Source organism: Rattus rattus, chromosome 10 (assembly GCF_011064425.1).
Source record: "Rattus rattus isolate New Zealand chromosome 10, Rrattus_CSIRO_v1, whole genome shotgun sequence".
Taxonomy (NCBI): domain Eukaryota; kingdom Metazoa; phylum Chordata; class Mammalia; order Rodentia; family Muridae; genus Rattus; species Rattus rattus.
This window is the reverse complement of record NC_046163.1, coordinates 70,642,336-70,665,868: the sequence shown is the minus strand read 5'-3', so window position 1 is coordinate 70,665,868 and position 23,533 is coordinate 70,642,336. Positions and strand designations below refer to the sequence as shown.

The following is a 23,533-nucleotide window of genomic DNA, read 5'->3' as shown; positions in this document are numbered from 1 at the left end:
TCATCACTAAGGTGAAATCTTCTGGAAAGTGTTTCCTGAGAGGACAGAGAAGCTGTGTTCCAGAGGCAGCCATGGTTGTACCTCATGTTGGTTAGCCACACTTGGTAATGTAGAAAAGTCACTCAGGTGGTGCTGGTTTTGTAACATGAAGGAGTAGCACAGTGAGAGGCCAGGAGAGGCTGTGGGTGAAGGTGCAGCCTCAGTGGAGTCGAAGACCTAGGACTGAAGGGGTCGTGCAGAGAAGTTGAGACAGCACCATGAAAAGATCCTGAGAGGCTCTTTGTGAAAGTGCAGTCCAGTTGCGGCAGAGGACAGCAGTGTTTTGGAGATGCCAGTACCATGAGATGACCACCAAGAACTGCAGCAGCAGTGGAGAACAGGCAGCTGGAGTTTAGAGGACAAGGTGTGTGCTACAAAGGGCAGAGCTGGAGAAGTGACCCAAGCCTTTGGAGGAGCCCAGTAGATTGGGGATCCTATTGGACGGTTTGCTTTTGATTGCGACTGTGCCCTGATATTTTTCCCTCTTGAAGTAAGAAAGTATTTTAGTGGACCCCACAGCTAAGAGACTTTGAATTGTAAAAAGACTTTGAGTTTCAAAAGAGATTGGATATTTTAAAGGGATTGAAATTTTAATATGTAAGAATTTGTAAAGACTGTGGGACTCTCAACGTTATTTAGATCTTGGGGATGAATAAGAAAGTAAGGTTGACTCTTAATAGTGATGTGTTTGTGTGTCCAGTTGACAAGGGGTCAGTTGTACTGGCTGGTTCTGTGTGTCAACTTGACCCAAGCTAGAGTTATCATAAAGAAAGGAGCCTCAGTTGAGAAAATGCCTCCATGAGAGCCAGCTGTAAGGCATTTCCCCAATTAGTGATCAAGGGTGGGAGGGCCCATTGTGGGCAGTGCCATCCCTGGGCTGGTCGTCCTGGGTTCTATAAGAAAGCAAGCTAAGTAAGCCAGTAAGTAACATCCCTCCATGGCCTCTGCATCAGCTCCTGCTTCCTGACCTGCTTGAGTTCCAGTCCTGACTTCCTTTTGTGGTGAACAGCAATGTTGAAGTGTAAGCTGAATATACCTTTTGCTCCCACTTGCTTCTTGGTCATGTTTTGTGCAGGAATAGAAATCCTAACTAAGACACCAGGTCTTCTTCATGTGGGAGCATTGGTCACCGGTCTTATTAGTCACCAGAGTATGGTGTTTGGGAGGCCTGGGCAGGTGCCAGATTGCCTGGGCTTGTGTTCTGGGTGCCCTCAGAAAATCCGTGCTGAATGGATGGATGTGAAATGTTGCTCACATGTGCATGTGTGTGAACACTTGGTCTTCGGCTGATGCCAATGCTTTGGGAGGTAGGGGCCTCCCTGGAGGAAGCAGGTCATTGGGGCTGGGGTGGGGCGTCCTTCATGTTTATAGCTGTCCCTGCTTCCTGTTTGATCCTGACTCCCAATATGCCATGTGAGCAAACTATCTCGTATTCCTGCTGCGGCAGACAGGAGTGTTTCCTCCAGCATTCCATGTTACTGTGCTTCCTTACCGTGATGGATTCTAGTCCCTCACACAGTGTGAGCCCCAGCAATCCGTTCTCTCCTTCCTTTCCTTCTGGTCACAAAGACCAGAAAAGTGATGAGTTTAGCAGATCACGAATTTCTAAAATTCTTACCACTGGGACTTAGGAGCAAAAATGCCAGTATTTTGCTGGGTGTGCAACTAGTCTGGGTGTGGTGTGACCCTCGTCTGGAGGATGCTAGATACACTGCACATAACCACTGTCAGCACTCCTCCTTCCTCATCTCTTGATGTGTAACTGGTCCTTCTGCGTGTGGTGTGATCCTCCCCTGAAGGATGAGATACACACCTTGTGTGACCACTGTCAGTACTCAACCTCCCTCATCTGATTTCCCTCATCAGGTGCTCATGTGGAGTGTCAAAATATTATGTCTACCTTCAATTTTCTTGAGGCTGAATGTGCTATGCAGAGAATCTAAAAGGAGGAGTGCATACACCTGCCTTAATGACAGTTATCATCTCCCCAGACATTGTGTTATGCCACAGATAGCAGGTGAGGGAGGGAATTGCCAACTCGAAGGAAGAAAAGACTTTCCATTCAGACTCTGTATGAGAGAGGAGTCTGACAGCTGCTTGTCTTTGGGGTTGAGATTTTTCTAAGGAAAGTGCTGAGGGAAAAAAAAATCTAATTCTCTTACAAGTGAAGATGAGGAAACCAGATATAGGGTTTGGAGTAAAACTCTTTAATGTACGGTGGAAACAGCCAGATTCTGGTATGATAACAGCAATGGCTGTTAGGTGTAGCTCTAAACATTTTCACCTGAGTTTCCTTCCCCTTTATCTGTCTCTAGTGATGTGGGACAGAAGCACACTTTTCCGTGGACTACAATGTGAGGCTTTGAAGGGATGTGGGATTCAAAGGACCAGAGAATGATGTTGGCTTGGGTGCCCACTCCCTCGGAATTCTGTGTGGACATGGTAGAGGAGGGTGGAGTTGGTTTGTAGGCACCAAGGAGTGCGAGGACAGCGGCTTCCACTTTAGCCCAAATCAATGACTGGGTGGTGGTATGGGGCTGTTGCAGGCTTCCCCCATTAGATTAGAAATGGGGGTCTAGGAACTTTCTGGAGGTTGGAGGAAGGCTTCTGATGCCCACACAGAGACGTGACCATTTGTCCCATGGGTGTCTCCTCTTACGTCCCTCCCTCACCCCTCTTACACACTCCATTCCTGTCTCACTCAGCCCACATCTAATCCCCAGGGTGTAGAATGCATTCAGCAAGTTGGCCTCTCAGAGGCCAAAGTCAGGAGTAAACATTGTCCTCTTAGGTTTTTGTCTGCCTGTACAGTACGCCTCTCCTTCGGGCTATCATGGGGTCTGCAGAGGGGAGCAGAGAGCCAGGATAATATCACCGTCTTGTGTGTTGTTCGTTCCACTGTTCACTGTGGACAGGGGCAGCTTTCTCTTGTGACATTCTCCTTAGGAATGGAACCTCGAGTCTCAGCCCTCAAAGGTAGAGTGAGTTTACTTTTGCTAATGAGAAGAACTTTAAGATTGGACCTAGATTTGATTATGAATTAATGAGCAACCAGGTCATGACTAGGAACTAAGGAATTGCTAGAATAAAAACTGAGAGATTAAAACAAAATCCCCACCAGAATGAGCTGATTTTTTCTGTGCAATGGTCTTATAAAATAAGGATGAAGATATCCTCAGGGACAGACACACTGTGACACAGTCCAGGTCATCCTCAGTGACAGATACACTGTAACACTGTCCAGGTCACATGGTTGATGAACTGTTGATGAATAACAGATTTTCTCAGAGATGAAGATTCATGCATTCAACCTCACTGCAGGAGATTATCTCTTCTTTGTTATACTATGAGTAAATGTAAAACTTCTTATTTTTATTTACATGTGAGTATGTCTGTGTGACCTACAGAGGTCATTAAAGAGAACATTGGATCCCCTAGTTGTAGACTTAGAAGAGATTGCGAGCTGTTTGATGTGGGTGCTGGGAACTGAACCCAGGTCCTCTGCAAGAGCAGTGTGTGTTCTTTGAACTGCCTCTCCAGTCCCCAGAGCAGTTCTTGGCGTCATCTTCTTGTGTCTCGGAACTGCTGATTGGCTTAGCCCTTGGTGCGTTTGCTTCATGTTGCTACTTCAGATCCATTTGCTGCTGTCACTCCAATCCACCTGTGTGCACAGATGTTCAGTGTTACAGTCCTGGATACAAGCAGGATTCTCTCATCCTGCCAAGTGGTTCCCAACTACAATGTCGATACTTTGTCTTCTAAGAAGAACTAAACTTTGGTTAACCTGTGGTGTAAAGATTGGATGGTGTCTCTGATTCTTCTGCTTGGAGGTATTGGTTATTTCTTGGCCTGGCACAGTTTGCCATGATCCAGAAGTTTCGAGGTGAATGCTTAGGCTTCTGATTTGGGAAGCTCATTTTGCCTGTCTTTCTTATGTGATGTGTTTAAAGACGCCTTACATATGCATGATTTTGCCTCATTAATGTTGAATTCATGCCCATCAGCATTGGAACTTAGGCCTAAGGGAACACGGACATTGTTTTTCTCGGATAAAACATGACCTTCTTGTGCTTAGGAACACTACACAGTACTTCCGTGCTGTGCTTGGGGGACAGTGATATCATCCCCCAGTATGAACCAAATTGTGGCATCCAAGAGCATAGTGAGCTATCTCCATCTAACAGATCAGGAGACTCGGACTTTTGGCCTCTGAGCTTGAATAACTGTATATATGTTAATTTGGAGATCATGGGTTTTAGTGAGTAGATAAACTCACAAATATGGGGTCCTGGGATAATGAGTATAGATTTTCAAGGTCACCAAGAAGGTCACATGCAGTAAATACTTGAAGGAAGGCATGAGAGTCACATGACTGGAGAGGTGCTGGAGGAAGAGGGTGCAGCCAGTGCAAAGGCCCTGGGCCTGAGGCATGTCCAGGGATCATGGAACAGCAATGAGGCTAGTGTGGTGGTGATGAGCAGGAGAGGGGTCATGGATGCCGTCCTGTTTCCTTTGTTTATAGGTTTCAGTTAGGTGGAGAGTGTGGGATGGCATTGAGCTGAGAGGCCGGTATGCTGTGTGGAAGCAACAAACCAGAGTCCAGCCCTGAGAATGCTTCTCACCACATGGGACAGTTCTAGGCTGAACCTTTGACATCCCACCATGGCTCCCAGGCACAGATGGGGTCCAGCATCAGGAACTTGGCTCTCTTTGGAGAGTCAGGAAGAAAGTTGAATCCTGGGACTGTGGTGGACAATGCTCCTGGTGGCTACCTGAGGATGAGCTCTAGGGATCAATGATGGCTCCCTGATGGGTTCTAGGGGTCAATGAGATGGCTCAGTGGATAAAGGCACTGGATCTAATGTTTCTAAAGTTTCTTCCCGAGGAGAGACATAAGCCACATTTGCCCCTTCTCCAAAGGTCTCAATGGCAAACCAAAGTATGATTCCACCAAAGTTCACCAAATTTCACTCTAAAGAATCAATGAACTCTATTGGGCAACCTTATAGAGCATTGGTGAGGGGTTACTTAAAGGCATGTGGGTACTCCCCCACTAATGAGTATCTGGAAAGCCCTACTCGGCAAGGATCAGGGTGTCCCTGTAACCACTGAGATGGTGCCTCCTCCCTTTGGTCCCTCAGACCCCATGCCACATGTAGACTTGCCAGTTAGTAGGGTGCAGTTGGGTACTCTGGGCAGAGGTAGGGTTGCTGGTGACAGGGGAAGCAATGGGGGTAGAGGTGTAAACCAGCTGCGATGACCCTTTCCAAGGTGGGCTCAGCTACAGCCCCAAGATGTTAGTTGCTTGGCTTGGGGGACAGTCACTTACTATGCACTGATGGCCCAACTCTGATTCCCAGTGCTCACATGATGGAAGGGACAGTACTGGCTCTCACTTTTCCTCTGAACTTTACATACACCATGACACTTGCCCACACCCCGAATTAAACAAATATATGTTTAAAAGGACTGAAGATGGGCTCCAGCTTAGGGGAACTAGTTGGAATATTAATTTCCGGAAGCAGGGACATTTACACGTTTCTAAATCTAGGGTGCCAGCAGCTAGTTGTCACTCATTGTTTCCTGGGTAAAAGGCCAATTGGGTTTCCTTATGGAATTTTCCTTTTTTTTTTTTTTTTTTTTTTACAATTGTGGTCCAATCCTTAAGACTTCTCATCCTCTTTCCTTGCACGGAAAGAAAAGGGTGACCAGACAGATCTCACAAAGGTGTTTACGTCTGAAGTTTGGAAATGATTCAGGTCACATCCCGGAGTTGCCTGAGTGAACACAGAAAACACTTCAAGGCAACACCATGGGCAGCGGAGCTCCGCCTTCACAGCGTGAACTTATTAGCACTTCGGGCTGATACCTCTTTTAGATTTAATTAGATTTCAGGCTTCAATCCATTTATTAAATGAATTTCTCACTGCTTAAAGGGTGTAATACGCTCATGGCAGTGGCTTCTGCAAAGCCCCTTCTCCCTTCGTCACCCAACCGAGCAGATCCTGGCTTCTGTCTGATTCAAAGCCAGAGGTTATTTTCCAAAGCTACCACACTACATAAGTACAACCTCTTATACTTGCAGATGCTTGGGTCATTGCTTTTGTATCCACCTCGCCTGCCCTGGATGCTCTGGTGGGCTTGCTAGCAGTAAAAGTAGCTACTTTGTAACAATAGCCACCTTCTGGTTCAGAGGTTTTATTTGTCGTGTGAATCTGTCTATACTTATTTTGGTGCAAAGTCCACCGGCCTTTATTTCGATTGTTAGGAAGGTGTTGGGGTTTTGTAGATAGTGGGCAAGCAAGTGTAATGACTCGAGCCCTGATAGTGACTGGCAAGGCAAGTCGGCAAACAGGCTGCCAACTGTGTGCATGTAGTGGCCCTCCCAGTTCATTTAGGAGTTTGTTTTGTTTAGAGTGACTGCTCCATCCTAACCCTGGCTCTGCCATGGCCAGTGTCTGTGAAAATGCAGCTCTCACCTAACAGGAAAACAGAATGTTTATTCTAGAACCAAATACGAATGACCATAGCCTGGGAACACAGATTCAGCTTTTCTCGAAGGCCAAGTTCCAAGGAGGTAGCAATCTCATTAACATAGAAACAGAACATCATAAATCAATAGTTCTTAAATACATTGGTCAGGTGGTGGCTTACAGCAGACTGGGGGGTGTCTGCTGCAGTTCTTGGTGCTTTCTGAGGACACACTTAGCTTTTGGGTTGGTGGAAGCCGATGTGATAGTCACAAGGCCATTAAGTCAAGCATGGAGGAGGACAATGACTATCCAAGAGCCCAAGGTAGCCCATTTTAATAGGCTTTGGACTTGCAACATTCCAACCTCTGCACAGTCAATGAAGTTCTAACCAGGCTGTATAGAATGGTCAAAAATGTATGTGTTCTTTCTAAGAACTTGCATCTACACTGTGTGAGCTCAGGCCGTGATTGTCTTCCTCTGTGAAGTGAAACTCTGGACATCTTGCCCTCCCAAGGCCGCTGGACGTCTGCTCCAGCCTAGTGGCTCCTTCCAGCTTCTGCTGTGTGTCTGTAGGGCAAGGAAAGGCAGTGTGAAATATCAAATTGTGTTTAGTGACTATGCACTAGATCAATAATGTTTATAACACAGAGCAGAAGAAATGGTGTTGGTCAATGCATTTTATTTTCTAAATGAATTAAGTAAGGCCTCATGTGAAGATCAGCCATGGCCATTTCAGTCAAGGAAGTGGATTTTTATCGTATGTACTATACATCTAATGTATAATTTTGACAATCTCACTGGAAAGGGCAATAAGACTTAACAGTGAAGATGGAAAATGGAAATATTTCTGTCATATACAATAAATACTCCTTGCCACAGTGCAAAAGCTGTATTCAGAATTCTGGGATTTATGGTGCAGGAATTAACCATTCTACATACAGACAGGCACATGTATACACTCATACACACACACATGCACACAGTGCACAGAAATACACATGCACACAGTGCACACGCATACACATGCACACATGCACACACAATTACATGCATGTGCACACGCATGCACATAATTCACACAATGCACCCATGTACACACATGTACATGTACACATATGCACACATATACATGCATATGCACATGCACACAGACATGCATGCGCATATGCACGCACACATACACACAGACACACATGTGCATGCTCACAGACATACATGTGCATGCACACTCGACACATGTATACATAAATACACACATATGTACACAGACATACACACATTTGGTTGAGAAGCATTTCCTAGCGATAATGTAGAGATGTGGCTCAATAGTGGGCTCGTCTTTGAGGAGATGACAAGACAGTGTGGGGAACATGCAGGAGGAGGTGGTGAGCTCTAAAGAGCATGAACTTTTTCTCCTGTAGATTATTCATCAAGGAGCGATTAGTCTCCTAGAACTCATTTCTCCAGGAGGGGAGTGGAAGTGTACTAGACTGATTGGATTGGAGTTTTAGGGTTTCCTTATCTGGAAGGCTTCAATGCCTTCAACAATGTTGAGGAGTTTTAGGCTTGGAGAAGTGGTTTAGCCAGCTAAGAGTACTTAGCTCTTTATTAGAGGACTAGAACATATATTTCAATATCCATACCAAGTGGCTCACAAATGGCTGTAACTCCAGCAGCTCCATGCATGTATGTGTATTCTCTCTCTCTCTCTCTCTCTCTCTCTCTCTCTCTCTCTCTCTCTCTCTCTCTCTCTTAAATAAAAATTTTCTCTTCTTTAAAGGACATGTGCTTAGGTTGTGTATCTGAACAGTGATAATATAAGAAGTTGTATGACTTTTCCTAGGGAGATATGAACAGAAGGGATACTTATAGGAGCATGGGTTCTTAACATAGCTGCATTACTGAAAAGCCCACCCCATCGTGGGTGGTGATTAATGAAAGCTGCATCCCTGGAGCTCTGTACATAATCCCCACACAGCATGACAGGTTATAGAGTCTCCTCTCTTCCCAGTAGTCCTTACTGTTTCTATAACTCTGAGGAGGGAGGAGCCTGTACATCTGGTAAATTTTAGAAACTATCTGAGACTTATAAGTTATGTACTTCTGAGTCTTAAGGATCCTCCATCTGAGATGGAAGTGTTTCAATTCAGAAGTTATCACACATGAGAGAAGTGTATTCTTTTTAGGATATCAGACTGGAGACATCTTGTATCCCACTGTTTTTACTTGTCATATTAATTTTTAGTGTCCAGAAGAGGTATGGTATGATTCATTCACTTTCTCATAATCCTTTTCTTTCTTTCCCTTTCCTTTTCTCCCCTTACAACTAAAGAGCAAGCTATTTGGAGGCAACATAGATATCTGGTTAAAATTCCCCCTAGATTTGTCTTCACTTGTCTGAGATGGTCTTTATTCATTTGCAAAATGTTGATATCCAATTTTGGCCCTTGCCAGTTGGCACTTGGGGTTCTGTGGTAAACAAGGCCCCCCATACTCCATGTGCTTCATGATTTATCTGGGTGCCCCTCTTCCTGTCTTGTGGTGGTTTATAATTCATTACTTCTCTAAAGTTTTAGTGTTCAAAGTGTCCCCCTCTTGGCCAGGGATCCCATATACTGGCTTCTGTTTCTGTGGACATGCTCAAATGTTATGTGAGCAAGGTTTCTCCTGTTTACAAGTCTTGAACTGCCAATTACCCTATGTTCTTTCTTGTTCCACAGTTTGGGTTCTGGGATGTCTGTGTGCAGAACAGAAATAAGATACAATGTGGCAATGAGGCAGAAATAAGATACAATGTGACCATGAGGCAGAAATAAGATACAATGTGACCATGAGGGTTTACAATCTCTGCTCCTCAGTGAGCCCAAGTGTGAGTTTGAGTATCTTGGCTCAGGTTGAGTAGCAGCTAGAACAACAACAACAATAACAAAATATAGAACAGATAATAATGGATGTAAAAGGGGAAAGAATGAAGGCCTTCTATGCAGAAGTGTAAGGACCCATGTAAGGATGAGGAATATGCCTGCACACCTGGCATTTGACATCAGAACAACATCTAGAACAGACCTCGTGAAATTCTGAAACCTGGCTATTCCACAGCAAACCCTCCCTCCCTGCTGTGAGCTGCGGCTGGCACACTTCTCTGTTCTGCCCTGGTCAGAGTTTTGGTCCAATCTGTCCGTGTCTTTGCAGTTGTTAGTAACAGGGCCCCAGCAGAGATGACTGTGAACTTCACCAGCAGCATGAACTCTAGGGCCGCTTGGGTCACAGTCTCTTATGTGGTCTTGTATTCTCAGAGGGCATTTGATAAGTTATCTCATAGGGTCTCAGTTTCCTCTTAATGCTGAAAAGGGGAATAGAATTAATATCCTTAAGATCTTTGTCACCTTTAAAAGACTATAAAGGTGAAACTGATGCATTTGAATTAGTGATCTCTTGTATTTGTCTTGGCCTATTGTGATGGTTACGACACCGGTTTCAGATTCTTTAGAAGTCTGTGGGAGTGCCTGTGAGAGATAATCTAGATTATGCTGATTGAGGTGGAAACACACACCTTCATTGTAGGTGGCATTGTCCTGCGGGCTGGAGTCCTGGACTGAATAAAAGGGAGACTAACTCCAGCTAAGCACCAGCACCCACTGTTCTGTGTCCTGGCTGTGGCTAGGATACGACAGCCACCTTCAGCTCCTGCCACCAGACTTCCCGGGACAGACCGTTCTCTTGAAGTGTGAACTCAACTATTCCTGTCATCCTTAAATTGCTCTTACTGTGCTTTTCCTCACAGAAGTGAGACAGGTAATGAATTTGCCCAGCAATGCTAGGATTCTGTCCCTGTACTCTATCAAATAGCCGGCTTTCCCGTTCTTTGTTTTTTTTTTTTTTTTTTTTTTTTCTTTAATAATTTTTGGCCCCCTAAATTATCTCTAATAATTGAAGTATGATCTGGGTTTTAATTAATGCATTTGCTGTAGTACAGTGCATGCAGATACTGTTCTCACAGTAGAGGGGATGGCATTTGCAAATCCGCTGTTAATGGGATGTTTTCAATTCTTCCCACGAGTACATTAGGCTACTGCTCCCTCATGATGAAGATGCCCCAGGAAGCATCTCATTCCTCCACTCAGCATGAAGGACTGTTCTGGAGAAACTGAAAGTGCTATTCACATAATTAACAATTAGAGTTGTTGTTAGAGAGAGGCGTCCGTTCAGTACCCAGACATCTGGAGTTCTGGGTCCTTGCCTGCTAGACAAGGTCAGGGCTGACCAAGCTTGTATCGGTTGGAGTGGACAGGCTGAGTTCACATGGACTCTGTGTGTGTGTGTGTGTGTGTGTGTGTGTGTGTGTGTGTGTGTGTGTGTAAGAGAGGGGGGAGGGAGAGACGGGGAGGGAGAGAGTGCACTGAGGACCTCTGAATATTTTAGGATCAGAAACACACATCTAAGACATGGCTGCAGGCTAAGATCAGGTCTCTTGCTTCTCTCTTGGTTGGCCTGGGCAACAGGCAGGCTTGTGCCCACCTCCACCCCCAGCTTGCCCAGATTGTTCGTCTGAAGGAAACCTGACTTGCTGATTATTCCACGGCTTTGAAAGCTGCTGTCTGTTCCCTTCAACATGGAAGAAACAGCTTGCCTCTGAAGACTGTGGAAAGCAGGGTAATTAGGTCCCCAGTCTCTCTCAACTCGGAGTCACATAATTATTTAAAATTACGTTCACCTCCCGATCTTCATACCTGTCATGCAAGCTCTCAGATTTCACTCCTTGCAAGTCCAGATCTTCGTGCAGAGGACAGAGCAGGAGAGGGTGGAAGGGACAGGGATCGTGGAGTGCACACCAGTTGGCAGTGTGCACCATCAGGCACTGCAGGTGAGACACTCCATAGCTACAGATGTTAGCTGACTGAAGCTGGGAGTGTCTACAGCTGGTGTTCTGAGGAGCACAAGGTGCGGTTGAGAGCAGTCCCTTACACAAGTCTGCAGAACCAACATGGCTAGCAAGAGTGCCCTCTCAGAGCAGTAAGACCAAGGTGAGTGCTCACACACCAAGGACTTTCAGAACGGGAGGTTGTGGGCTTGGAAAAACCATGCCAGAACCATTGTAAGGAAAAGTAGCAAAAAACAACCAAGAAGAGTTTTTCCCCCAAGGAGGGAGGATACTGTTAGGGTTTAAATCTCGGCCCATGCCTGGACAGAACACACCAAGCCAACATGGTTCCATGAGGAGAGGTTTAATGAGAGAAGAGAGCGTAGGAGAGGAAAGGAGACTGGCCATGGGCATGTGGTGGGAAGTGGGCAAGAACAGAGAAGAACAAAGAGTAAGAGGGGGTGAGAGAGAGGAGGGGGCAAGCAGCCCCCTTTATAGTCAGGCACAGCTGGCTGTTGCTAGGCAACTGTGGGGCGGAGCATACCTGGCTGTTCCCAGGTAGCTGTGGGGGTGGAGCTTAGAATACCGACAGATAACCATGGTCTCCTGTAGACCTACAGGGGAGTATTTATTTGACTTCCTTCCTAGATTTCAGAGAATGACTTTCAGAGTCACTCAGTTGAGGGGCAAAGATCAAAGGTGTTCTGAAGGGAGTTGAACTACATAGCCAATCTATTTTCTCTAACAACCAGGAAGCACTTGGATGTTTCAGTATGTGTTTGTGGTGTCATCCTGAGAGGCATGAACAGGTGGGGAAGAAACCATGTGGGAGACCTTGGTGAAAGTGCCCAGAGCTCACCCACTCCAAATGCTGCCACTTTGTCACATTGATTATTTTGATCCAAAAGGAATTGATTGCCAGCCACCCCATGAATTACATCTTATTTCTCCTCGACTGATTAAAATAAGATGTAAATTTTCACAGGAGGTTTTCGTTTACAAAGCAATTTTTCCTGAACCTGAAAGGAAGTTAGGGAGTTCAGTCACTGGAAGCTCCTAGCTTCCTAGCTGGTCTCCAGCATTCAATATACATTTTCTTCCCTTCCCTTAATTTGCCTCCCGACCCATGTACCCCAGCTTCTTTCTACAGCTTACCATTGAGTCTCTTACCTTTGTGAGATTCTGTGAAATGTTTATATATGTACATATAGGTATACAATTAATGTTTCCTCCCATTCACCTGTTCTGTGTCACTTCAAAATGACCAGCTAAAGAATCAAAGGCTGCAAGTTTGGTAGTTTTCCTCCTTCACCCTTGAGAAGTTTCGGGTCAGGAGGAATTCTAATGCACAGGAGACACTATGAAGGTCCCCTGGTCCTCCTGGCTGGTGTTTCTCTTCCCACCTGCCCCAGCACAGATTCCCCTAGTCACTGTCACACTGAGTGAGGCTTTGTTGAGGCTGCACTGGGTCCTCACCTCCCACCCCTTCCCTGACATTATCAGTTGTCAGTGCAAACAGCACAGCTTCACATCAAAGGGAACAAAGAGTAGTTTCTACCGAGGCCAAATGTGACCAAAGGCCCAGGAAGACAGCTAGGTCACCCCAGGTCCCACATTCCCACATAGAAGCAGTTTCGTGAAGTTTTGCAGTAGCAGATTGAAGGCAACTGTAAAATAGATTGAGTGCATCAGAGGAGTTGGGGTTGAGGGGTACAGCCAGGCAGATCCCTCAGATGTTACCTGATAGCACTTTTAGCTATTCCTCTGGTGGAGAGTAAAATATTTTTGTTTATCAGGATGGTGGGTCTGATAGAGAGGTGGGCAAGAAATGGTTTTGGGGGGGCTAAAGATAGCCCTAAAGAAATTATATTTAGAATGTTGGATGAACAATGTCCCAAGCTCTCTATAGGCCTTGACATTTTGTCCGGCATCAGCTTGTGGAGACAGCCTCTCCAGTAATTCTCACGTTAGTAGCACCTCCCTTCCCTCAGGCCCTCCCCTCCCGGTTTGTATTGTTTCTTGTCTGTCTTTCTGTGTCACGGTGGACTGAGAGTGGAGATGCTTGTCTGTTTTATTTACTGCTGTGTGACAAGAGCCAAGTCAATGCCTCATGCCCAGGAGGGGGTCAGTGATTGTTTATTGAATGAATAAACGAAATGAGTTCAGGTAAATTGGTCAGAGACTTAGCTGCAAAGCCACCTTGGAAGCCTGGAGGAATTTCCTTCTTAAATACGGCTTAAGGAGGGGGAGGGGAATGAAACCTCCATGCTCAAAGCTAAATGGCAGGAACTGCACTTGGCTGAAAGGTTCTCAAGTTCAATTGGCTAAGAAATCCCAGACTTCTTCTCTCGGTTGATGATTCAACCTGATTGATTAGTGGCCATTGCTACTTGTTTCTGATACTTTATTTAAAAGCCATGTGAGTTATAGTGTTCAGATGTGATGTTCTGCAAAGGTTTTGTTGTTGGTTGATGTTTTCTGCTGGCCCTGAAGAGCTAAGTGTGGGGAGCTGGTGGGATTGGCTCTGGTGAAGGATGGGAGTGGAAGAGAAAAATATCAGAGTGAAGCTGGGCTCCTCAGGAGCAGGGGGGACAAGTCATTCTGACCCTGGCAGTTGAACTCCACCACAGCTGTCATCCTAAAGGGAATGTTTATTCTGGGGCCATTTTGAATGGCTGTGGCCCTGGAACACAGAGTTAGGTTACCCCCAATTCGATGTTCGAATGCAGAAGCAGTTTCATGAAGTTTTTATAGTTTTACAGGACAGAGAAACTCCTAAATCAGGGCAATTTAAAGTACACTAGTGGGTATGGGAGGTGGTTACACTGAGACAGGGGGAGCTATTTTGTAGGCCCGAGATTCCATCTGATGACATTCTTAGCCCTTGGATTGGTGTAAGCTGGTGTTCTAAGTTAATAGCTTCTAAGCGGTTTTTTTAAGTATCATGAGGTGTTAGTTCAGATACAGAGAGGGTAGGGAATGACTGTTACAGAAGCTAAAACTAGCCCAAGAAAAGTAATTAGCCTCAGGATCTACAAAATTCCAGTGTCTTTACAGACATGAAATTCCAGGGGATCCATCAGTCTTGGCAGACACAGACTCCTTTCCTGGAGGTTGTTTGTTCCTTTTTTTTTTTATTCACAGAAAGATGTGGTATATTTGTGTGACTATATACACAGTGGTTGAATAAATATGGATAAATGCTCTCATGAAAGAGCACCAGATCCAGTTGTAGGATCTTGCTTTCTCTTCCCTGTCTCATGTGGATAATGACCCCATCATTCAGTTTGCTTTTAGCCTCTTTTCCCTCCTCCTGACCCCAAGAAGTTTGTCAGTTTTCCTTGACCGGGGTTCTTCTGTGATGGGCTATCCTTCCTCCTCAATGCAGCTGGCATTGAGTGCTGTCCTGGTAACACTGTTTGTGCTGCCTGTTTGGAGCTTGTGCAGCTGTGGTCAGGCTTCCCATCTCACCGTCTGTGAACCTAGAGGGTCCCAGGAGGGCGTTGACTGCTCACCCCAGGTCACATCTCCAGTGGGCTCTAGTGCCCTCGTGAAGGCTGCAAGTCACTATGAGATCGGCTGAGTGGTCTTGTCACAGGGACCTGGTTCTTAATATGCTTATGTTACTGGACCCTGGCAGCCATAGCAAACTAGACTCATCCACCTATCCTCAGTAGGCCAGTTGAAGAGGCAGGCAAAAAAGTAAAAAGCAGAGAGAGGAGATTCATTCCATGTGGCCACATGGACAAGAACATATACAAGGTTCAGTGAGGTTTCTGCCCCGCATGCCCATCTTGGGGGCGTCTTGATGGTGTTTTGAGGGTAAAGGTGTATATAACTCAGTAGTCTTGGCAAGATGTGGTCCCAGCTATCACTGGTCTACTATTACCTGAGCTCTAGTCTTTCTTGCAAGGTCTGACAACTCCTGGGACGTTCTAGCTCATTCCAGTTCCTTGGAGATTATCGACTCAATAGCCTGATGGTTGAAAGGGGGTTTCCTAGTGTCTCCTTGGACAGCTTCTCTCCTGACAGGGTTGTTGTATCTTCTCCAGGTCCTGAGGGAAGCCCAGCTTACTGCAAGCCCATTTTAGGAACAGGTTAACTCTAAGGACTCCATGGCGAATCTGAGATCAGACTACAAGGTTTGTGGGTCTTGGAACCAGACAAGACTTGGTATCTGAGTCTTGTTCTCTAGGAGTTAACCAGGGCTAACCAGGGCTAACCAGGGCTCCATTCCATATGCTCCCAGTGAAGCTTTCATGTGACATATGGCCTGAATGGAGCGAGGAACCAGAGATGGCCTAGAGCAGTGGTTCTTGATGCTGTGGCCCTTTAACTCAGTTCTAATGTTGTGGTAACTCCAACCATAAAATTACATTGTTGCTACTTTAGAACTGTAATTTTGCTACCGTTATGAGTTGTAATGTAAATATCTGATGTATAGGATATACGATACGTGACATTTGACCCCAAAGGGGTCTCAGCCCACACGCTGAGAACCATTGGCTTAGAAAACAGGAGAGAGAAAGACTTGTTAAATCTGGGACGAACTCCAATGTTTACAAGCTCTAAAGAAAAGCTATTTCTGAGCATCTCGGGAGGAAGCTTCAGCCTCCAGCAGCTGATCTGCTGGGAACAGTGAGCATAGCCCTATATAAGAGGGGATAGGTCTGCTGATTCCCTTGGACACCTCCATTCGCAGTTGCCTTTTGACTCCTAGGAGAATTCCTGAGGGAGAAGCTGTGCAGACCAGAAAGCTGAAACACAAAGCCAGCTCAGAACCAGTATTCATGGGAGTAGCTTTCTGGCCAAATCAATCCCCTGAGGAACCGCCCTATGTTTAAAATCCCCGTGTGTCCTCAGGCAAAACTCTATAATGATACTATTACTCACAAATAATGGTCTCTCGGACAGCAAAATCAGGGCCCCCCTGGCCTGCTGGTGGCACTGCACTGGAACTTTAAATTGAGGTCAGTGGCATTTAACGTGAGTGCCACATCTTAATTTCTGTCAAGTGTGAACTCAGTATGGGAAAAGACTCTGAAGAATTTCCACTATGAAGTGTTCCAGCGCAGAGAATTTTACTTTCAATTTAAAAAAACACTTAGAATATTAAATTGAAAAAAGTGTTGTTTTTTTAATAAAAGAAGACAAAAATAGCAAGAGGCACAGGAACGGAGGAGTTTTGTAACGAACTGAAAGCAGCAGAGGTAGGTTTAAGTACCTCATTATGCAGCCGTACCTTAAACCCTTCAAGGAGAAGCACACATGCGTGCACACCTCCACCCCTATACACGCTCCTCGGCTGAGGAGGACAATGATTGCTTTATGCACCATTAAGTACTATAATACTATAGTAGGGTTCAGACTGAGTCCACAGAGACCTGTGTTGGGAGAAGTGGTATTTCCTATATTTCAAGCTAAATTCTGGGGGTGCTGCTCCTGGTATTTACAATTTATACAAATTATGCTCTGAGTGTGTGTGTGTGTGTGTGAGTGTGTGTGTGAGTGTGTGTGTGTGTGTGTCCATCTGTCCATTTTAAGAAGACGTGTGTGTGTGTGTGTGTGTCCATTTTAAGAAGACCTGGTAAGTGTGAAGTTTGTAGAGGATGCTAAAGATCTAAGGTAGGGAAGAGCTGATGTAATTTTGAGTCTCAATACAGTTTTGGAAAGAGAATGCCTTCCTCTTTGAATCCTCCATCCGTGCTGTTAAGGTCTTCAACTGCTTGATTGGGGTATGCCCCACAGTGTTGTTTAACCCAAAGTCCATTGCTCTGAATGCTAGCCGTGGTTCTAAAATACCTTTACCACATTCTCCAAGCCGGTGCTTCACAACACATAACCAGTTCTGTAGCCAAGCATAGATCAATCACGAAGATCTGGAACATGGGAGAAAGGTCTGAGCTAGAAGTTAAATTGAGGGTTGGTCACTTACAGAAAACAACTTCAGCCTTGAGTCTGGGTGCTGAGCACACCGAAGGAGAATGATCTACTTATGGGGCTACCACGGAGCCTGTTGCTGTCGCCATAGTTCTATTAAGATCCGTCTGAAGGAGCAGTTTCTGATGTACTGTGCACATTTAACTTGTCTGTGGCTTGTGACACTGGTTCGAATGGTTTTCTTCCCACTCCCCTCTCCACTCCAGTTGGGTCATCTAAGTATGTTCAATGGTCATTCTTCAAGACACTTGGAATTCAGGGTGATCTCACTCGGGCATGTGAGGTGAGCACCACACACCTGTCAAGTCGGGCAAGGAACTGAAGCACCTACACCGTCTGCTCCCTTTGAACTCACTGAAGGCCTAACCTCCTCTGACTTTGAGCCTGTGTGCATAGAGCTAGCTCTGTAGCCATTGAGCTCCTCTGACTGAAGTGGGGAGCCGTTATAGGGTTTCAGTAGAGAAGTGAAGGGTCATGATTTAAAAGACCATTTCCTCATTGAAAGTGGCCTTTCCAGGAACAGAAAGAGCTGCGACGTCCAGGTGCTGAGGATCCAGAAGTCCGAGTTTAGGTTCTCACGGTTTTTGTTGAGTTGGATGTGAGTGTTTGGGACTCAGAGATGGGTACAGGTTTCTGGGTGGCTGAAGGATGTAGCTGCTATCACCTGGGATGGGGGAGACCACCCACCGGGAAGCAAATCCAAGTGGGAAATGAGGAGTTGCATTTGGGATGTGTAAGTGTGCAGTGGCTCCTGGACATCAGAGAAAAGCGTCTGTGGTGAAGCCTGGGCCCATGAACAGCAGTGGTGAGAGAAGGCGTGTGTGTGTGTGTGTGTGTGTGTGTGTGTGCATGCGTGTGTGTGTAGATAGGTAGGTAGGACTGGGAGCCAGGCGAGAATCAGCAAGTTGTGCTGTAAGTGAGGGGACAGCAAGGAGGACCTGATGTACTGGTGATTAAATGAAAATTGGTGTTTGTGAACAGATTGCAGTATATAAATATTGTAAATAAAGATGACATATACAATAATATTTAATGCATTAACATTTCCTATTTCAGTTCACCTGTGTTAGCTGTTTCTTCCTATATAACAAATATATGTGCACACAATAGATATGCATTGAATATTACTTAATAGATTGCATCCAGGACAATGCAGGAGATGTAGCTTAAAAGGTGTCAGCAATTAGGAGGAATGAGTGCTGGAGCAAGTGCTGGCCTGAGTGCTATCTGGGGTATTGGGCTGAGTGCTGTCTTGAGTGCTGGCCTGAGTGCTTGAGTGCTGGCCTGAGTGCCGTCTAGGGTACTGACCTGAGTGCTGGTCTGAGCACTGGCATGAATGCTGGCTGGCTCTCACTTCAAATCTGTGCCCATTCACATGAGTGTGAGGCCAGATCCAAGTGTTTGGTAGAAAATACCACACAAGAGCTTGTGCTTACTGTACCATGTGGCTTGGGAATGAAGCCTCGATAATGAATGAGCTTATGGGAATTTTTACCTGTGGATAAACGGTATCATTAAACTTTTATACTTTTTGAATAGGGATTATTATATTCATAAAAGTGTGCCCTACTTCAAGGAATCTTGGAGAATAATTACAACATGACTGTTAATATAATTTGATATCCCCTGCTGTGCAAAGCCAATCTGTCTTCCCCGATAATCCTTTTTTTCTAGAGTAAGTGACTGAAAAAGAACAAATTACCTTTCAAGTCCTAATGGATCCCAAGCAGAAAGTCTCAACTCGAGCAGTTAAAGGAGGCAGCAGTGAACTTGGGGCCAAGGCACAGCGTGGGCCACCGGCTTTCAGCTTTGGGTCCGGCAGCCATGGTTCCTCTGGTTTGTTGGTCTTGAAGTCAGTTGAGGGCATTGTTCTCCAGCTGCCTGGCACACAGAGGACTGGAGGGGTCACTATTCTCACTGTTGGGGCCACTGAGGCCCCAGCCTTCAAGGTGGCACCCCTGGAATGCTGGGCTTGCTGCATTGGTTGCCACTAAACCATCAGCACCCATAACTGCCATACACTCAGCCCCTGGGGTATCTGGCTGTAGTAAGTGCTAAATAAGCAGTTGTTAAGGTAGAAATTAAGTCCTTTAGTCCCAGGAATAGATTTAAACACAGAAGAGCAACATTTGTGGAGCAAGGTGTTTAAAATACTGATTTCTATGATTCTATTGAATGCAGTAAAACCGAGTTTTCCTCATGACAAGTGTAGTTGAGAATGCTGAAACTAATCACAGTATATGTGTGTGAGCATCTCTGAAATACTCAGGACCAGAAGGGTTTCGGATTGAGAGGTTTGGGCTGCCAAGATGGCTTGGTGCGTAAAGGGGCTTGCTGTCAAATTGATGACACTAGTTCAGTCCCTAGAACCATGATAGAAGCAGAGAACTGACTGCTGAAAGTTGTCCTCTGCTCTCTATGCACATGCTGTGGCATGAACACAACCCTGTAAACAAACACACAAACTCAGACAGGCACGCAGACAGACAGACACACAGAGAGACGCAGACGGACAGACACACAGAGAGACACAGACAGGACAGACACACAGAGAGACGCAGATGGACAGACACACAGAGAGACGCAGACGGACAGACACGCAGAGATGCAGACAGGCAGACACACAGAGACACAGACACACAGGCAGACACACAGGCAGATGCAGAGGTGCAGGCAGGCAAGCAGAGAGGGGGGGAGAGAGAGGAAGATGGGTGGGGGCTGGAGGTCGGTGGGGAGGTGACAAATGGATGGGGGACAGATGGATGGATGGTGGATGGAGGGACGACGAATGGACAACAGACACACATTGACAGAGACACACACACACACTGACAGACAGACACACACTGACAGACAGACATGCTGGCAGACAGACAGAGACACACGCTGACAGACAGAGACACACACCCATACACAGACAGACAGAGACACACACCCATACACAGACAGACAGAGACACACACACTCACATTGACAGATAGAGACACACACACTCACATTGACAGACACACACACATGCACACACTCACACTGACAGACACACACTCACATTGACAGACACACACACTCACAGTGACAGACAGACACACACATGCACACACTCACACTGACAGAGACACACACCCATACACAGACAGACAGAGACACACACCCATACACAGACAGACAGAGACACACACACTCACAGACACACACCCATACACAGACACACACACATCACAGACACACACCCATACACAGACAGACACACACACTCACACTGACAGACACACACTCACATTGACAGACACACACACTCACAGTGACAGACAGACACACACATGCACACACTCACACTGACAGAAAGACAGACACAAACACTGACAAATACACATCATAAGTTTTTTTTTTTTAAAGATTTGAGGGCTTTTGTGGGAAGAGGAATTTTAGAATAGTTGAATAGATTTTGTTGATCGAGTGTCCCTCAATCAATCAAATTGAGTGTAAAAACTCTTAAGTATTCCAAGGTCTGAAATGTTGAGAATGTGCTGGAAAGATGCTTTGATTCCTGTCCTCATCCAATGATCTTTTCCTGAAAACCAAAGTGATCTCTTTAACGGATGTATTGAAGCGTGCCATTCTCTTGTCTTCCCAGAGCACGGAGTACAAACAAGCGTGTTCTTCGAAAGCCCTCTACTGCTTTTCACTGGTGCACAGATAAAACCCAAGCTTGTTTATCCCCTTGGTTCCCTTAAGACCTGGAGCCCATTCTCTTCAACCTCTCCGTGTCCCATTTTCCCTCACCACCAAGCTCCAGCCATGCTGACCACCCCAGCTTGGGGTTACTCTCCTTGGAGACACTGCTAACTGGAACTTTCCTCTTCGGGTCCCTGCATGTCTGTCCCTTTCTGACTATACAGAAAACTGTTCCCTCCACAGAAAGCCGCAGCTGTAGGGACACTGGGGCTAACTTGTTCATATTTAGTCTTCAGTAGACTTTTACTGACACAATTATTTACCTCCTACAGCCAGAATGAGAGTTGAGGACCTTGTCATGCCACGGTGGCAGGGCACATAGAAGGCATGAACACAGCATTGATTGATCCAATGAATATCAACAGAGAGACAGCTCAGTAGAATGAGACGGTGTGTGAGTGGCCCACCAGAACCAGCCAGGGCAGATATTCCCTGTGTTCCTGTCCTTCTCTTATTCACGGCTGAGCTCTCCCTGATTCTGCTGTCCATTGCTGTCTAGGGCACTGCTGCTGCCCAGCCTGTTCCCTGAAGCTTGCCTGCTTGGGCCCTGGAATCAGTGTGTTCTCTTTCTGAATTGCATTGTGAGGCACCTTAGGCCTTTGTGTGGGGCATACTTCTCCTACTGAGTTCTCTGGAAATGGAGCTGTGAAAACGGAGGACTTGTGTGCACCAGGTGCAGGGCTAAGCCATGTTTCTATATTATATCATTTAATTCATCTGTGAATAGGGTCTTTCCATCCTCACCCTGGGAGCTGCAGCCCAGCAGGTCACGTGGCTTTCCAGAGCCTACCAGATGCAAGCCCCCAGGGTCTGCTGGCACCTGCAGAGCGAGTGTGCTTAGAGGAAGGGAGGACGCCTGGAGCAGGGCAGCTGTGTTGAGAGAAACCAAAAGTCAGGTGGAGATGGGGAAGGACTAGTTTATGAAATGAACAGCCCTTTCCGGTTAGGAACAATGGGAAACAGAGTCTACGACGCCTTTGGGGGCTGCCTGGGGCACCTGTGGGACATGTGTGCTCAGAGGAACTAAGGCAATCTGGAGCAGGACAGCTGCTTTGGGAGAGGCAGAAGCCAGGGGCAGGTGGAGATGAGGGAGGGTGGTCTATTCTATGAACACATTTTAGTGTAGCTGTTAACATTAAGAAGCAGTGAGGGGCCTGCTTGGTAAGAACTTGAAGATCTTGTGCGCAGGCTCAGTCTGCCTCTGAGCTGGCTCCTCCTGGCTGTGGCTCAGTGTAGGTCATTTAGACTCTGAACTCTAGTTCCTTCAGCTAGAAATAGCCTGACTGCTGCACTGAAGAGACTCAGTGCTGTGGTTTAAATGTGAAATGCCCCACCCTAGGCTCACAGGTCTGAGGAGTTCATCCATCTCCAGGTGGTGGTGCTGTTTGGAGGGTTGTAGAACCTTAGGTTGTAGAACCTTTAGGAGGCTTGAGAGATGCTGACTGTACACACCTTGGGTAGTAAAACTGGGGCTTTTGTCTGCAGGTGTTTTAAATTTACTCTCATTATTTATGGTGTGGTTGTTTAAGTTTTAAGAGGCATTTATGATTTTATGTATATGACAAGTGTTTTCCCTGAATGTGTGTCTTGGTATCACATGCATGTCCAATGACTGTGGAGTTCAGAAAAGGGTGTCAGACTCCCTGGAACCGGAGTTAAAGGCTATTGTGAGCCACTTCATAGGTTCTGGAATTTGAACCCTGGTCCTCTGTAAAAACAGTCAGTGCTCATGACTGCTGAGCCATCCTTCCAGCCCCTGTAGTGTGGAAATTTGCTTATGTGAGATTCACTTTCGATATAACTGTCAGAAGGACCTGGTGTCCATTTGGAATTAAATAAGGAGTCCACTCCCCTTCAGACAGGTCTCTCCTCCAGACACTTCCAGTCTTTGATTTTGTGACAGGACAAGGTTGTCATTTTCAAAGGTCATTCTCAGGAACCACAGGTCAAGTTACCAAAACAAAAGCAAAACACTTATGATGTCTTAAGTAAGATTACAGTTTTGTGCTGGGCCATGTCATAGATATTCTTGGTCACATGTGTACTGGACTGTGCACATGTCTTATGGGTAAGTGGAGATTATATTTCTTAAATCTCAGTCTTCCTGAATTTTGTAATAGTTGCAGAGAATGATCTGGTGACTGGTGTGATCTAGAGTTCCTTCCTTCTCACTTTCCCTGAGTCTACAGTCTGTAAACATGAAAGAACCTTGTGGATGGTAGTGTCCACAAGAAATCCTGTTACAGTACCAGTAATCACTAGCTGTTTCCCAGGTGGTCCGAGGTGCCAGCATTGCTGGTTGCATGGTTGGGCAGAGACAGGGCAGGATCTAGAAATAGTTAGACCCTAAGCAGTCACATTTCCTTGCTGGGGGTGCCCTGTATCCATTAATAGAAGTCACCTCTTAGACAGATTGACAGTCCAGGAGGCCAGTCTGATTGGTTGTGGCCTCAGACATCCCGTGGAGTAAGGAGCAGAGATTCTC

General features: G+C 45.9%; 1 protein-coding gene across 1 annotated transcript in view; it reads left to right on the top strand.

Annotated features, from left to right (window-relative positions):
• The window catches only part of Hhat (hedgehog acyltransferase), a 225,721-nt gene that overhangs the window by 74,182 nt on the left and 128,006 nt on the right, over positions 1–23,533 (top strand). The gene's annotated exons all lie outside the window — the stretch shown is intronic.